Source organism: Jaculus jaculus, chromosome X (genome assembly GCF_020740685.1).
Source record: "Jaculus jaculus isolate mJacJac1 chromosome X, mJacJac1.mat.Y.cur, whole genome shotgun sequence".
Lineage (NCBI taxonomy): Eukaryota > Metazoa > Chordata > Mammalia > Rodentia > Dipodidae > Jaculus > Jaculus jaculus.
Window position 1 is genome coordinate 6796478 of NC_059125.1, and position 16429 is coordinate 6812906.

Consider the following 16429-nt stretch of genomic DNA (forward strand, 5'->3'; position numbering starts at 1 on the left):
CATGCTAACTTGGAATTCACTATGTAGTCTCAAGGTGGCCTCGAACTCACAGTGATCCTCCTACCTCTGCCTCCCGAGTGCTGGGATTAAAGGCATGTGCCACCATGCCTGGCTCACACTTGGCATTTTTACCTGGGTTCTGGGGATCACACTCATGTCATTATAATTGAGAAGCAAGCACTTTACGTGGTTTGTACAATTATTATTTCCTGCTAGGTTATAACCTTTTAAAAATATTTTATTCTTATTTATTTATTTATGAGAGAGAGAGAGAGAGAGAGAGAGAGAGAAAGAGAGAGAGAGAATGGGCACTCCAGGAGCTCTAGCCACTATAAATGAACTGTAGATGCATGTACCACCATATGCATCTGGCTTAGGTGAGTTCCAGGGAATCAAACCTGGATCCTTAGGCTTCACAGGCCAGAGCCTTAACAGCTAAGCAATCTCTCCAGACTAGCTATTACCTTTTTAAAAGTGGGACATGCAGAAGTGAGGAAGTGCTTAACCCAAAAGGAAAACATAGCTCAGAATTGAATTGTAGACATTAGAAAAGTTTTTGTTTTACTGGTTAATTCCTCAGCATTTTTTTTTAAAAAGAAATAGTTTCTTTTTCAGAGATTCAGGAATGGCTCAATATACACAAATTGATAAATGTAATACATTATATAAATGGACTGAGAGACAAAAATCACATGATCATCTCATTAGATGCAGAAAAAGCATTTGACAAAATTCAATATCCTTTCATGATAAAAGTCCTACAGAGACTGGGAATAGAAGGAACATATCTCAACCTAATAAAGGGTATTTATGACAAAGCTACAGCCAATATAATACTAAATGGAGAAAAACTTGAAGATATTTGACTAAAATCAGGAACAAGACAAGGGTGTCCACTGTCCCCACTTTCATTTATTATAGTAATAGAAGTCTTAGCCATAGCAATAAGGCAAGAGACACTCATAAAAGGGATACAAATTGGAAAGGAAGAGATCAAGTTATCATTATTTGCAGCTGACATGATTCTATACATAAAGGACCCTAAAGACTCTACCAGCAAACTCTTAGAGCTGATAAACACCTATAGCCATGTAGCAGGATACAAAATAAATACACAGAAATCAGTAGCCTTCCTATATGCTAACAACAAACACACAGAGGATGAAATCAGAGAATCATTCCCATTCACAATTGCATAAAAAATGAAGTACCTTGGAATAAACCTAACCAAAGTGAAGGATCTCTCAATGAATACTTTAAAATACTCAAAGGAGAAACTGCAGAAGACACTAGGAAATGGAAAGACATTCCTTGTTCTTGGATAGGAAGAATCAATATTGTGAAAATGGCAATCTTACCAAAAGCAATCTACACATTTAATGCAATCTCCATCAAAATTCTAATGACATTCTTCATGGAAATAGAAAAACCAATCCAAAAATTCATTTGGAAGCACAAAAAAGCCTTGAATATCTAAAACAATTTTGAGCAACAAAATAAGGCTTGTGGTATCACCATACCTAATTTTAACCTATATTACAAAACCATAGGAACAAAAATAGCATTGTACTGACACAAAACAGACATATAGATCAATGGAACAGAACAGAGGACCCAGATGTATGTCTGGGTAGCTATAGCCACCTGATCTTCGACAAGAATGCCAAAAATACTAATTGGACAAAAGACAGCCTCTTCAGCAAATGGTGCTGGGAAAACTGGATATATATCTGCAGAAGGATGAAAATAGATCCTTATCTCTCTCCATGCACAAGAATCAAGTCCAAATGGATCAAAGATGATAGTATCAGACCTGAAACTCTGAAACTGCTAGAGGGAAAAGTAGGGGAAACCCTTCAACATATTGGTATTGACAAAGGCTTTCCAAATACAACCTCAATTGCTCAGGAAATAAAACCACAGGTCAACTGCTGGGACCTCATGAAATTACAAAGCTTTTGTATGGCAAAAGACACTGGATAGAACAAAGAAGTAACACATAAAATGGGAGAAAATCTTTGCCAGCTATACATCTGACAGAGGATTAATATCTAGGATATACAAAGAACTCAAAAAATTAAATAATAAGAGATCAAGCAAGCCAATTAATATGATGGAACTAAATAGAGAGTTCTCAAAGGAAGAAATATAGCTGGCATATAAACATCAAAAAAAAAATGTTCTACATCCCTAGTCATCAGGGAAATGCAGATTAAAACTATGCTGAGATTCCATCTTACTCCTGTCAGATTGGTTACCATTATGAAAACCAATGACCATAAATGCTGGCAGGGATGTGGCAAAAGAGGAACCCTTCTACACTGTTGGTGGGAATTCAGTCTGGCCCAGCCATTGTGGAAATCAGTGTGGAGGTTCCTGAGACAGCTAAAACCGGATATACCATATGACCCAGCTATGCTACTCCTAGGCATATATCCCAAGGACTCATCTCATTACCTTAGAGATACTTGCTCATCCATGTTTATTGCCACTCAATTCACAATAGCTGGGAAATGGAACCAGCTTTGATGTCCCTCAACTGATGAGTGAATAACGGAGATATGGCACATTTGCATAATGGAGTTCTACTCAGCAGTAAAGAAAAATGAAGTTATGAAATTTACAGGAAAATGGATGGATATGGAAAGGATTATACTTAGGTAACCCAGGTCCAGAAAGCCAAACGTCACATGTTATCTCTCATATGTGGATCTTAGCTACAAATGACTGGGCTTCTATGTGAGTGGAAGAAAACTCAGTAACAGAGGCCAGTAAGTTAGAAAGATGATATAAATGGGATAGTAAGGGAGGGAGAGGGACTTAATAGGATGGTATTGTATATATGTAAGAACAGATTAATGGAGGTGAAAAGGCCTGAGTGAGGTTAGGGAAAGAGATTGAGTAAAGGGAAGGTGGAGGGAGGGCTAACCCAAATGTAAAAGGATATAAATAAGTCATATGGAAACCTGCTTTTTTGGACAATGGAATAACCAGAAGGCATAGATTATTATTAGAAAATTTTCAGTGCCAGGGATGGGATACCTTCCAGTGAGTTGTTGGCCAGGGAGGTCCCTGATGCCTCCAAAACATTACAGGTCATTGCCAAGGCCCTTGGTTTTCCATCAGGAATTGATGGTAAGACCCTATTGCTGAAGACTCCACATACATGGGCTGCAAGGTCACTGAGAAATACTGCTGGTGCTGAGCTGATAACCTCCTCCATGTGGACCAGCTGACAGAAAGCTGGAAAAAGCTATACTGCATGCAGTTCAATGGGAAACAGAACAATCACCAGTGAAGATAGCAGTGGACACTAAAAGCCTTAAATTTGGCCAGCCAGGCCAAATGAGCCAATGGGTGCAATAGTGGCATGTCTGTTATGTGGGAAACCAATTGCTCTCCACTTGAACTGGAGGCCCATTCCATGGGAGGTAATACATTCCTGATACTGAAAACCTACAACAGGGGTAGTCATGCTGGTGTAATGTCTGCTGGTGTCTGGCTAGATGTATATACTATGCCCACCAAACTGCCTAGTAAGCACTTATCTCTCTCTCTCTCTTTTTGAAGTAGGGTCTCACTCTGGCCCAGGCTGACCTGGAATTAACTATGTAGTCTCAGGATGGCCTTGAACTCATGGTGATCCTCCTACCTCTGCTTCCTGAGTGCTGGGATTAAAGGCATGTGCCACCATTCTCAGCTAAGCACTTCTCTTAATGTTCATACCCATATATTAATGTCACTCTCATTTTTAGTTAGAGAACCTTCTCTTTTTATATGGCAGTGACCTTGGGATGACTCAGAAGGCACCATGGTGCTGAGAAGAAGTGACAGAGGAGTGCTCAGCACTGAAATATCTCTATCACACCTTTCAAGGCTCAGGGTACATTGTGGTAGAGGTGGCAGAAAGAACGTAAGAGCCAAAGGAAGGGTAGGACTCCTTACAATGTGCTCCTCCTGACACAAAATGGCTTGGATATCCATGACCCCTCACAGTGATTGACACTACCTAAACAAGACCTTCATAATAGGTGGAACTGATGATGACATCAAAATAAAAGAGAGACTGAGAGGGGGAGGGGATATGGTGGAGAGTGGAGTTTCAAAGGGGAAAGTGGGGGGGGGGGGAAGGAGGGAATTACCATGGGATATTGTCTACAATTATGGAAGTTGTCAGTAAAAATAAATAAATAAATAAATAAAAACCTTTTTACTTCATGGTGAGCAGTAAAAGAAAATTCTAAACAAAGTTAGGTTGTGATAAGATGCAATTCCTCAATTCCCCCAACAATCAGTCTTAATACTTAAAATTTAACTTACATCATTACTGAACAAGTTTACCAAAGTACCACAGACAGAATTATAGAGTTGATTAAGGTTCAAATAGTTATAGATTGTGTCATGAAATTTTTGTATGTTTGGAGTTCAATATAGTTCTATAAAACTGATTTGGAGGAATTTAAAAATATTTCTTTTTGGCTCATCAGTTAAAGGTTCTTATTTACAAAGCCAGATGCACATAGTGGAACATACATTTGAAAATTGTTTGCAGTGGAATGTGGTCCTGACATGCCCATTCTCTCTTTTTTCCATGAGACTTGTCTCATTTTTTCATTAGATCATGGGAGGTTAGTCCAGTTCCTTTATTCTTTGTGTGTGTTAGATACAGCTGAATTAATTTCAGAAACTGACTTATAGATTGGCTAGACATCTTATTTAGCTTTTAAAAGTGCTAAATCTCCTCATAAAAATATATGTATAAATATTATATAATTCTGATAAGCTTTAAAAATTATAAATTTGGGCTGGAGAGATGGCTTAGTGGTTAAGCACTTGCCTGTGAAGCCTAAGGACCCCGGTTCGAGGCTCGATTCCCCAGGACCCACGTTAGCCAGATGCGCAAGGATGCATCTGGAGTTCATTTGCAGTGGCTGGAGGCCCTGGCGTGCCCATTCTCTCTCTCTCTATCTGTCTCTCTCTTTCTTTCTCTGCCTGTCTCTCTCAAATAAATAAAAAAATAAATAAAATATAAATAAAATAAATAAAAATCTTATAAATTTTTCCTGTCTTCATATATAAGCCAAAAATGTTACTGCATAACGTAGATTTCTTGTTTATTTTCAATTCCGTTTGCATATCTTTTGTTCATAGTTTACTCTCTGTAGCCTCATTTGTCTTAAATATGTGAACTGTACTTTTTGTTAATATCAGACTTTTCCAGATATCAGAATACTGTAATTTGTTTATACAAAGTCCATGTTTGGCTATCAATAAGCATACATCACCATGCCTAGCTAAAACTCTGTAATTTTAAGTTGGATCTTGTCTTATTCATGCTGTTTTTGCTGGGTGATTCTCACTGAGGTTATAATCTAAGTCTTAGAAAAAGTGACATTGCGATTTTATTCTTAAAAAAAAAAAAAAAAAAACCTGAAGAAGCTCCCCACGTCTTAGGGAAATCCACTGTATACAAGCAATGTTAATGTAGTTTGTTTAAACTTCATGTAACAGTCATAAATATTTCTTTAGTTAAGCCTTAAAACTATTCAATGGTGAAACGTACTTATTTAAGAAATTAAAAAAAGGAATAGTTTATTTATTTGAGAGAAGGAGAGAAAATAAATGGGTCCTCCAAGGCCTCCTGCCATTGCAAACGAATACCAGACACATGTGCCACTTTGTACATCTGGCTTTGTGTGAGCACTGGGGAATCGAACCCAGGCCCTCAGGCTTTGCAAGCAACTTCCCCAACCACTGAGCCATCTCTTCAGTCCCAGCATTTTGTTGTACGTTGTTGCTGTTTTTTGAGGCAGGGTCTCGCTCTAGCTCAGACTGACCTGGAATTCACTGTGGAGTCTCATGGCGGCCTCACATGTACATGTGAAGGCCAAACTAGAGCTTCAGGTGTCATCGTCAGGAATGTAATCATGTCCTTCTGTGCAAGGTACTTTATTGGCCTGGAGCTTCTGGTTAGGTTAGTCTGGTTGGCCAGTCTCTACTTCCGGTCTCTACTTCCACAGTGCCAGGATTCCAGGTGTGTACCACCACGTCTGGCCGTTTTACGTGGGTTTTGGGGATCAGATGCATATCCTCACATTTGAGAAGCAAACACTTTACTGGCTGAGCCATCTCCCCAGCCCACTTCCTAGTATTTCGTTATGTCACATAACCCATCACCACTCCACCAAATAAGACCTGCCCTTGTTTTATTATTATTTCAGTATTTACCTTAAATACGAGTTCTTTTTTTTTATTATATTATTATCTTCACTAAACTCGAATTCATTAGGCCAAAGGGGAAGCTATTCTATGTTTGTAACCCTATTTTATTTATTTATTTATTTATTTGTTTTTTTTTTTTTTTTTTTTTTTTTGAGGTAGGGACTCACTGTGGCCCAGGCTGACCAGGAATTGACTATGTAGATTCAGGGTGACCTTGAACTCATGGCTATTTTCCTAACTCTGCCTCCCCAGTGCTGAGATTAAAGGTGTGCGCCACCACGCCGCCGGGCTGTTTCTAACTTCTTAGAGGAAGTTATATGTCCTTAGTTATACTTGTATGATGCTGTGACACAGTGGATGAGGCAGGAACAGAAGCACCCATTCTAATTTAGTAAGCGGCACATTTCTAGGTTATAGCCCATGTCTGATCCAGTGAGTAACTGGATGAAGTGTGCTGCATAGATACTATGAACAGATGTTCCCATTTGAATGAGGAGATGGAGAAAGAGAGCTTACGGGCCTTGTCCAAGTTCAAGTGGCTAAGGGAGGGGAGGAGTTAGGTCTTTTCACTTTAACTCTGGTCTCTCTCTTTTGTTTGGACCTCAGAGCCTCTTACAGCTTCTTTGGGTTGTCTGAACTTCCCTGCCTCCAGGAAAGTGCTTCAACTTGGGTTGTCTTGCCCAAAATTCAAGCGCAGCAGATAGATGTCTTGCTGATAGACTGTGAAGAAGGGGAGTGGTTGGCCCCTGGCAGATGAGTTCCTACGATCAACTAGTCTTAGTAACCCTTCCGCCCCCTAGTGGCGAATTGACTTTTGCCCAGAACTGGCGCCCGGGCGGAATGGGATGTCCGATTACAGATCCATGGTAGTTCTTTTCATGAAATAAGTTGCAACTAACATCAGTGCTGCAAAGATACGCAAGGGTTCCTGTCCCGAGACTCACCCCTTACAGGACCCTACACACCATGAGCAACGAAAGATGATACCTTTGGGGAATTTTTGAAGTGATACATTTGAAAAGTTTAAAAAGTTTGCATTTTAAAGTTTTCACAATGCTTTTGAAAGTGTGACAATCGATTACCTTACTGGGAATTATGAGAGAAAGAATTTTAGGCTGAGAAACTGTGTGTGTGGTGGGGAGTACTATCATTGTCTTAGGAAGCCCGAGGAAGAATTGGTGCTTTTGGGCAAAGCTTCGAAATCACTCACTGTGGGCATTTAGGCAAAAAGACGTTTCCCCAGATAACTGTCCCCCCTCCTTCCTCTATGTAGAGGTGGTGTTGTTTTGGGAAATACTCACAATTCTTGAAATCTTGAGTCTGTAAGGCAGTTTCTCCAGGCTCCTCGAGTAGCTTGACCTGACCGATACTGGGGAGAATCCAGAAACTGGGTATGGTGGTGCATTCCTGTAGTCCCAGCACTCGGGACATGGAGTCAGGTGGATCAGAAGTTCAAGACTATCATCAGCTACATAGAGAGTTTGAGGCCAGACCGGGATACATGATGCTCTGTTTTCTTAGAATGAAATCTTTGTCAATGGCAAATATAGTCCTGATCAAGTTGCAAACTTGTTTCCAAGAGGAATCCTCAAATGGTGTTACAGAGCATGATTAACAAGTGTATTGTTCACAGAGTGTCCAATTTTAACTTCAGAGAAAGAAACACCATGACCAGTGCAGATCTGGGTCCTTTGTTAAAGTGGTCAGGATGTTCTGTGTAATGACACATTGTTTCAAAGAGAACTAGAACAGATGCAATCATTAATAAAAAGCCCAGGTTATTATGAGTTTTTTGCTTCCCCCCCTGAAGTTTAAAATATGAACCCACTCTTATGAAATATGCTGATGATTTGCTTTTTTCCCCTTTCTTTCTTTTGAGGTAGGGACTTGCTTTAGCCCAGGCTGACCTGGAATTCACTATGTAGTAGGGCGGCTTCAAACTCATGACGATCCTAATTCTGCCTCCCATGTGCTGGGATTAAGGTGTGCGCTACCAAATTCAGCCATTTGCTTTCCCAGGAAACATTGCTAAAAGCTTTTAGGTGGATCCCTTTTTTCAACATATGAGGTTACAGGTTGATGTTAACTCAGAAACTGACCATTAAGACAAGGTATCTCTGTACTTGTATCTATGGTCTCTAGGGCACAAGAATGTTTATTTAAAAAAATGTTTAAGCCAGGCGTGGTGGCCCACGCCTTTAATTCCAGCACTTGAGAGGCAGAGGTAGGAGGATTGCCATGAGTTTGAGGCCACCTTGAGATTACATAGTGAATTCCAGGTCTGGGTGCTAATGAAATCCTACCTCAGGAAAAAAAAAAAAAAGAAAAAAAAAGAAAAGAACAAAAAAAGTTTGTTTATTTGTATGAGAGAAGGGAGGAGAGAATGGGTACACAAGGGCTTTTCGCCATTGCAAATGAAGTCCAGATGCATGTGTCACTTTGTGGGTACTGGAAATTGAACCCAGGCTGGTTGGCTTTACAAGCAAGTGCTTTGAACCATTGAACCATCTCTCAGCCCAAGAATGTTTGAAGATGATTGCAAAACTTCCAAATGCAGCCCCTCCAAAGTCATTTTGCATCCTTGGAAGTAGATCACACACCTGTATTTCCCAAGGGATTGATGTAATGCCATTTATATAAAATAGTCATAGCAAGTGAAAAGAAAGAGTGGTTCGTTGCATTAAAATAAAATCATCCCAGGAAATTATTCTTTTCAGGCACTGCCTTTCGTAACCCTATTTAGCTTTAAAATAGATTTTTCTTTCCAGACTTGCTTTGATGAGCCACTCTCATCTCAGTGATTACTCCTGACATACAGCAGCTTGAACAATTAACCAGGGCATTCTTGTCTCTTGGAGAAGACCAGGTAAGATGCTTTTGAAGAGTGTTTCCTTGACATAGGAGTGTGGCTTGGGGCTAAGTAGTTAAGATGATACCTGGGTTAGTTTAATGTTGATGATGGAGAGCTCAACCATTCACCCCTGGTGAAGATGGGAGTGGTTATTAGCACTTGTCCACTCTGCCTCCTTTCTTTTCCTTCATTAATAAAGTGTCTTGAGTTGGCAAGTATGCTGGCATTTCTCATCTCGGGGAATGAAATGAAAAATGAGAGAAGCTTCTCTAAGGACTGAGAGCTCTATATGCCATCTCTTATAGATGACTGCATTTTTGGCTGTGGAGCTAAAAAAAAAAACAAAAAACACAAAGCAATGACTCAGAAAAAGGACTGAAATTTTTGCAATGGGATTCTAGATATCAAAGTAGGAAATATTTGTTCTCCTTGGCCTGACTGTGCTGTGCTTAACACTGGCCCAGCAGTAGAACATGTCGAATAAATCACTGTGAGCATAGCAGAGAAAATCATTGCCCACCAACGACTCTGCCTCCCTTGTTAGCGTTTGAGCTCTTTGTTAGGGCTGTTTCCCACATTTCTTTACAGGGTGATAGGACCACCTACCATTATCTTGTCGTGGCTTGTGAATGGAAGCAATGTGTATTAGAGATGATTGAGAAGTAGGTGTGCCTTCTTCCCCATCCTTTCTTCCCCCATTAAAAAATTAATTGTTCTATTTTTGAGAGGGAGACACACACACAGAGAAAGAGGGAGAGAGACAGAGAGTGAATGGCACACCAGGGCCTTTTAGCCATCATGAATGAACTCCAGACACATGAACCCCTTTGTGCACATGTGTACATGGCTATGTGGGACCTAGAGATTAGAACATGCATTCTTAGACTTCGCAGGCAAGTGCCTTAACTGCTAAGCCATCTCTCCAGCCCTTCCTCCTCCATTTTTGTGTGTAGTATGAGGTGGGTGTGGTGCATGCATGTGTGGATATGATGTGCACCCCAGTGAGCATGCATGTTGGGGCCAGAGGAGGACATTGGATGTAAGTAGTTGATTAAAACTATTGAACTATTTTATATATTTAAACCCTTTCTAAAATCATGTTAATTTGTATAGCAGCATTTTATTAGGATTTAGAAAATGAAACTTCTAAAAATTATGTGTTGAAAAGATTGAGCAAGACTGGGAAAGATCATAGGAAAAGGTGGAATATGAAAATGTCTTTTGTAAAACATAGAGCAAGATGTTGATTTCACTTGTCATTTGTTAATAAATCACTGGAGATTTAATGAGGTATGTCTGCATCCTCTAAAGTATACATACAAGAAAATGGATAATTATGTCTTGAGCCTCTAGTTACTTCATCACCTTTGAAAACCATCTACAGTTAGCAAAGACATGTGTATACACCTGGATAGGGGCAGCAAAATCCTCACTGCAAAGCATGTTCACTGGCAGTACTGCCTTTGAACTCACAGCGACTCTGCAAGATACGTCATTGCTGACGTTTCACATATGCTAGTAACCTGACCGCAGGAGGTTCAATCGCTTGCCAGGACCACATATCTTACACACGGCAGACTTCCTCACCAATCCAAATTGGAAAGCATATTTTTACAGGCTTGAAAAATGAAAGTGGGACTGGGGAGATGGCTCAGTCGGTAAGAGCCCTTGCCCCACAAGCACTAGGGCCTGATTTGACCGGAGTTTGATTCCCCAGCATTCAAATAAATAGCTGGGCAGGACCATATATGCCTGTAACCCCCAGTCTTGTGGGGAGTGGAGACCAGAGAATCACTGGAGCTAGCTGGTGAAAAGGTCTGACTGAAAATGGCAGCTCCAGTTTCCAGTGAGAGACTTGGCCTTAAGGAAACATGTGGGTAAGTGCTATTGGGGAATACTCAGTGTTCTCCTCTGGCCTCCACATGCATGTGCTTGGGGCATGTGCATTTGCACACACATGTATACAACCATACACCACACACACACACACACACACACACACACACAAACACAGAGAGAAGCTAAAGCAACATTCAAAAACTCAGACTGACAAATTTCATTCTATTTATTCACATCCTGCCTGGCTCCATCTTGCTTGCTACATTTAACCCCTTTAAAAATCAGATTCAGTTTATTTTTCCAAGTCCAGGGAACTACGAATACATTTCCTTATTTCCTCCATTTTCACACAAAATGAACATATGAAATACAATGCTGTTCGCCTTGATTGTGTGTGTGTGTGTGTGTGTGTGTGTGTGCACATATAGGTCAGGCTAGAGCGTAGTCATATTGATCCTCTCCTGCCTTGTTTTTGCTTATTTTTATTTATTTATTTGAGAATGGGCTCGCCAGGGCCTCCAGCCACTGCAAAAGAACTCCAGATGCGTGCGCCCCCTTGTGCATCTAGCTAATGTGGGTCCTGGGGAATCGAGCCTCGAACTGGGGTCCTTAGGCTTCACAGGCAAGTGCTTAACCGCTAAGCCACTTCTCCAGCCCTTGCCTTGTTTTAAAATACAGGGTCTCTCTTACTGTTTTGCCTCTAGGAAGAGCAGACTAGCTGGCCCACAAGCTTTGGGAATCTCCTAACTCACCTTTTACTGCCATAGGCCCAAGGATTACAGATGTGTGCACCACTTTTTGTCTGGTTTTGTATGTTGGTGGGGTTCTGAACTCTGGTTGGCAGAACAAGCGCCACTAGCCATTGAACCATCTTCTCAGGCCTTGACTATGTTTATAAACCAACAGTATTCCCCAAGATTCTCTCAGTACTGGTAGGTAGGTAGAGCTCTTTCTCATTCTGCTTACAGCAGCATAGCTTTCCTTTGCATATTGAACTACTAGTGCATATTCAACCAGTGCCCTTGAGATGGATCCCTCAGTTACTTCCATTCTTGCTACTCAAAGCCATGCTGAAATGAGTAAAGTAGACAGACATGCTATTATTTTTAAAAATTTTTATTTATTTGAGAGCGACAGACAGAGAGAAAGACAGATAGAGGGGGAGAGAGAGAATGGGCGCGCCAGGGCTTCCAGCCTCTGCAAACGAACTCCAGACGCGTGCGCCCCCTTGTGCATCTGGCTAACGTGGGACCTGGGGAACCGAGCCTCGAACCGGGGTCCTTAGGCTTCACAGGCAAGCACTTAACCGCTAAGCCATCTCTCCAGCCCCAGACATGCTATTTTGTATGTGAGCAGTTGGATCTGGAGGCTGGCTACTCTGAAATGGGATGAATTGGGTTTTGAACCCGAGACTCAATGGCTGTTTCCCTACATGGTTCTCCTGCACTCACTGTGTTTTGTGTTTGCACTGTACCCCTTCCAGCGGGCAGAGGGCAGATAATTCATCACTGTTCTCATTTTTAAAAAAATATTTATTTATTTGAGAGAGAGGCAGATAGAGAGAGAATGAGCATGCCAGGGCCTCCAACCACTGCAAATGAACTCTGGATATATGCACCACCTTGTGTATCTGGCTTACGTGGGTCCTGGGGAATCGAACCTGGGTCCTTTGGCTTTGCAGACAAATGCCTTAACCGCTGAGCCATTTCTCCAGCCCTGCTCTCATTTTTTTTTTCCCCCCGAGGGTTTCACTCTCACTCAGGCTGACCTGGAATTCACTATGTAGTCTCAGGGTGGCCTTGAACTCATGGCGATCCTTCTACCTCTGCCTCCCGAGTGCTGGGATTAAAGGCATGTGCCACTACGCCTGGCCTGTTCTCATTTTTATACATTATTTTTTTGTGTGTGTGCTTCTAATTCCCTTAGAATCCCAAAAGGGAAAATAGAGTGAGTTGCCAGGCAGGATTTATGCCATTCTTAGGCTCCTGACCTTAATACTATCAATTCCAGTTTTAAACTCCCATCCTCTTCCCGTTTCTCCCGAGGGGTAATTTAGAGCGGCACTGGGGCACACACGAGGAGTTTGGAACTGCAGCAGTGGCCAAAGGCCATTTGGATGATATTTTTAGTTACCTAAATAAACGGTACATCCACCATTTCTGCACAGCTTATGGCTTGCACTCAGTAAATAAAATGATGGAATTGCCACGAGGGAGCCCAGCCAGATGACTCCATTTGTGTGCATTTCTGCTCTAGTGGAACCCCTTAAACAGCAAACCGGCTCCGTGTGATCCCGCGGAGGCAAGCTGCTCCAGCGGCTCTGTGTCTCTCCTGTTCTGCTGGTTGCTCACTAGGGCCACCGCTGTAGCAGAGAGCAGCTGTCACGTGGAGACCGAGGTAGAAACTTGGGAGAAACAGAGAGAGCTGATCAAGGTGAGTTCTGGAAATGCCACGCTGAGCAGAACTAAGTAAGGTTTGCTCCCGCAGGGCATCTTAGACTCCAACATGAAGTCTTTTCTTCAAGCATAAAGAACAACAGTTGGGGTTGCACAGATAGCTCTCTGGATAAAGTGCTTGTAAGCATGAGGGCCTGAGCTTGATCCCCAGAAACTATGTAAACCGTGGGACAAGGCAGTGCGTGCTGGTAATCCCAGTGCAGGAAAGGCGGAGACAGGCAGATCCTTGGAGCTGGCTGGCGAGTTAGTGTAGCCTAACTTGTGAAATCCAGGCTGAAGAGAGACTCTGTCTCAAAGGAGATGGATGGTGTTCCTGAATTTAACACCTGGTGTTGTCCTCTGGCTTCCACAAATGCACGTACATCTGGACACACAAACTACCATGCATGCACACACGCATGCACACCACACATACCCCTCCCCTCCTCCCAAGAACAGTGGTTAATATCTGTGCCCATTAGCAATCTCTTGTCTCTTAGCTCCAAAGCCATTCTGCTGCCTTGAGTCTATACTATTGCCCACTGGCACAGTGCTAAGTGTGGTGAGGACTGGGCAGTCTATGAAGGAAAAAGGGGTCTCTCTTCCTAGCATTACTGCTCTGTACTTCATGGACTGCAGATGTCAGAACTAGGATGGGCTCAGGGAAGATCTCTTTCCTGGGTGCCTAGGATGGTTTCCACACGAGTTCAGTTGTACTTCCTGTAGGTGGCACCCTTGTGGCTTTCTGGAGCGTCCCAGCTAATGTCCTTGCCAACTTCCCAGCAACCTCAATAACAGCCCTTAGGGGAAGCTTTTCAGTCCCAGAGTTTGCTTCTTTCTTGAATATTCTTATCACTTCCTTTCTTTTTCCTTCCTCCCTCTCTCTTTCCTCACTCTCTCCCTCTTATCTCCTCCTCCATTCCTCTCTCCCCTTCCCTTCTTCTTTCTTTCTCCCCTTTTTTTCCCCACTGGAAAAGCTTTTATTCAGACCCCACCAGCTGGGGACTGTGCTGACATTAGGCACTTTCCTCCTTGGCAATCCTGTCTTTCTTGAGTGGTCCCATGAATGCTGTCTTCCCTTCCATGGTCTGGAAATGGCCATGGCCAAACTTAGAAGTGGTATCAATAAACTTGAAGCCAATCTTCTCCAGAGCCTGTCCTTTGGTCTGCACCAGCAAGGACTTGGGGAGGGTGAGCACCCGCTTCTTGGTTCCTACTACACAGCCTTTCAGCATGACAAAGTCATTGGTCACTTCACCATGATGGACAAAACCACCCAGTAGGTTGATGTTGGTTCCTGGTTCCTTGCTCCAGGGCTGGCTGTGGTCTCCCCTAAAGGCACCCAGGCAACTGGGGTGGGGAGTGTGGGAAAGTAAAAGACTTTTGGGAGATACTTTTGGTGAACAGCTCTCTCGGTTTATTGTCAGGGAAATGGATTTATAAGCATCTGAGGGTGGGGGAGGATCCTAAGGGGATTGGATGCACAAGGTTCATTGCTGATGCCTAATTTGCATATGGGGACATTCATTCCAGCAGGTAGGCAATGGTGGTGGTGGTGGGGTTTCAGGTGATCTAGGGTCTCGGGTGGATGGGCTGTGTGAAGGCTGATAAGGAGTTTCCTAGGCAAGTGGCCAAATGTCACAGGGCTATGGTCAGAGCCTAAGTTCAGAAGTGCTGAGCTTGGAGAGGGAGTGGCCTCCTGTAGCCTGGGGTTCCTTAGCCATGCCTAGCAGCTTAGGCCCCTCTCCTGAAGGCTCCAGCCTGTGCCTGGCAGTGCAGGACAGGCTGATGCTCTTGTCAGACAGATCATAGTGAGTGGAGGCATTGTTCTTGATCAGCTTGCCATCCTTGATTAGGTAGCCCTGACCAATCTTGTAGATCTTGTTGATCTCAGTGCAGGGATGGTAGCCCTTCTGGCCAGCTAGAGCTACAGAGAAAGCCACAGGAGAGGATGCTAGGCTCCAATACAGGCAACCTTGCACAGCTCTCAGTAGGTCTTACAGGGTAGCTTCTTGGTGTGCCAGTGACTGGTGACACCTTTATAGCCTTTGCTTTTGGTCATCCCAATGACATCAGTCATCTCATCCTGGCCAAACACCTGGTTCAAGGGAATCTGCTGCTCCAGACTCTCCTGGGCCCAGTCTAGCTTCTCGGCCCCAGTGTCCCTGTTCACCTGGATCAACATCAAGTGGGCCTTCTTCTGGCGAAGAGGAAGCAGCACATCTGGGTGTGGGGGCAATAACGTGGATGACCTGACAGTACTTCTTCATTCTGCTGATATCCTTGACCAGCTGCTTCTTGCCCATGTCATCCTGCCATTTCTTGCAATATTTAGTGAAGGCCTTCTTCTCCGATTTGTGGCAGTTCTTACAGGAGTGCCTTTTGCACTCATCACTGATATGCTCAGCAAAGACTGTCTTGAAGGTATGGAGGCCTCAAGGGATTTCCACATGGCCCACGATACCTACAGCCACCATGGGTGGGGTCTCTGCAATGATGACAGCCTCCACTACTTCCTTCGTATTCACCTTGGATCCTTGGATTCATCTTGGATTTCTCAGACAACTTGCGTCACTCCTGCCTTGTATCCCCAAAAGGCTGTAAGGTGGACCGGCTTGGAAGGGTCATCCTTCGGGAAGCTCTTCACTTTGCCCCCATGTCTGCTGCTGCACTTGCGAGGCAAGAAATCCAAGGACCCATGTCTGGGAGCGGAAATTTTCCTGTGAGACATCTTGCCATCAGACACTGCCTGTGTCTCCTTCTCTTTAATTGTAGATATAATTCACGTACTATAACATCTACCCTTTCAAAATGTGACAAAATTGTGCAGTTATTAGCACAATGTAATTTACAAGATTTTCACCATCCTTCAAAAAGAAACCTAGTCATTAGCAGTCGCTCCTCATTCCTCACCTTCCCCACCCCATCCCAGCTGCTGATAAGCACTAATCTATTTTTTATCTGCATAAGATTGGCTTTTATCTGGACAGCTCATATTAATGTAGTCATATGCATGTAGTTTTTGTGTCAGACATCTTTCACTTAGAATGTTATTTTTAAGGTTCATCCATGTTGTCTGAGA

The 16429-nt window shown here is 42.9% G+C and overlaps 1 pseudogene; it reads right to left on the reverse strand.

Moving 5' to 3' along the window:
• Nucleotides 1-14363: 14363 nt before the first annotated feature.
• Nucleotides 14364-16078, reverse strand: LOC101598923 (annotated as a pseudogene).
• Between the last annotated feature and the right edge of the window lie 351 nt (nt 16079-16429).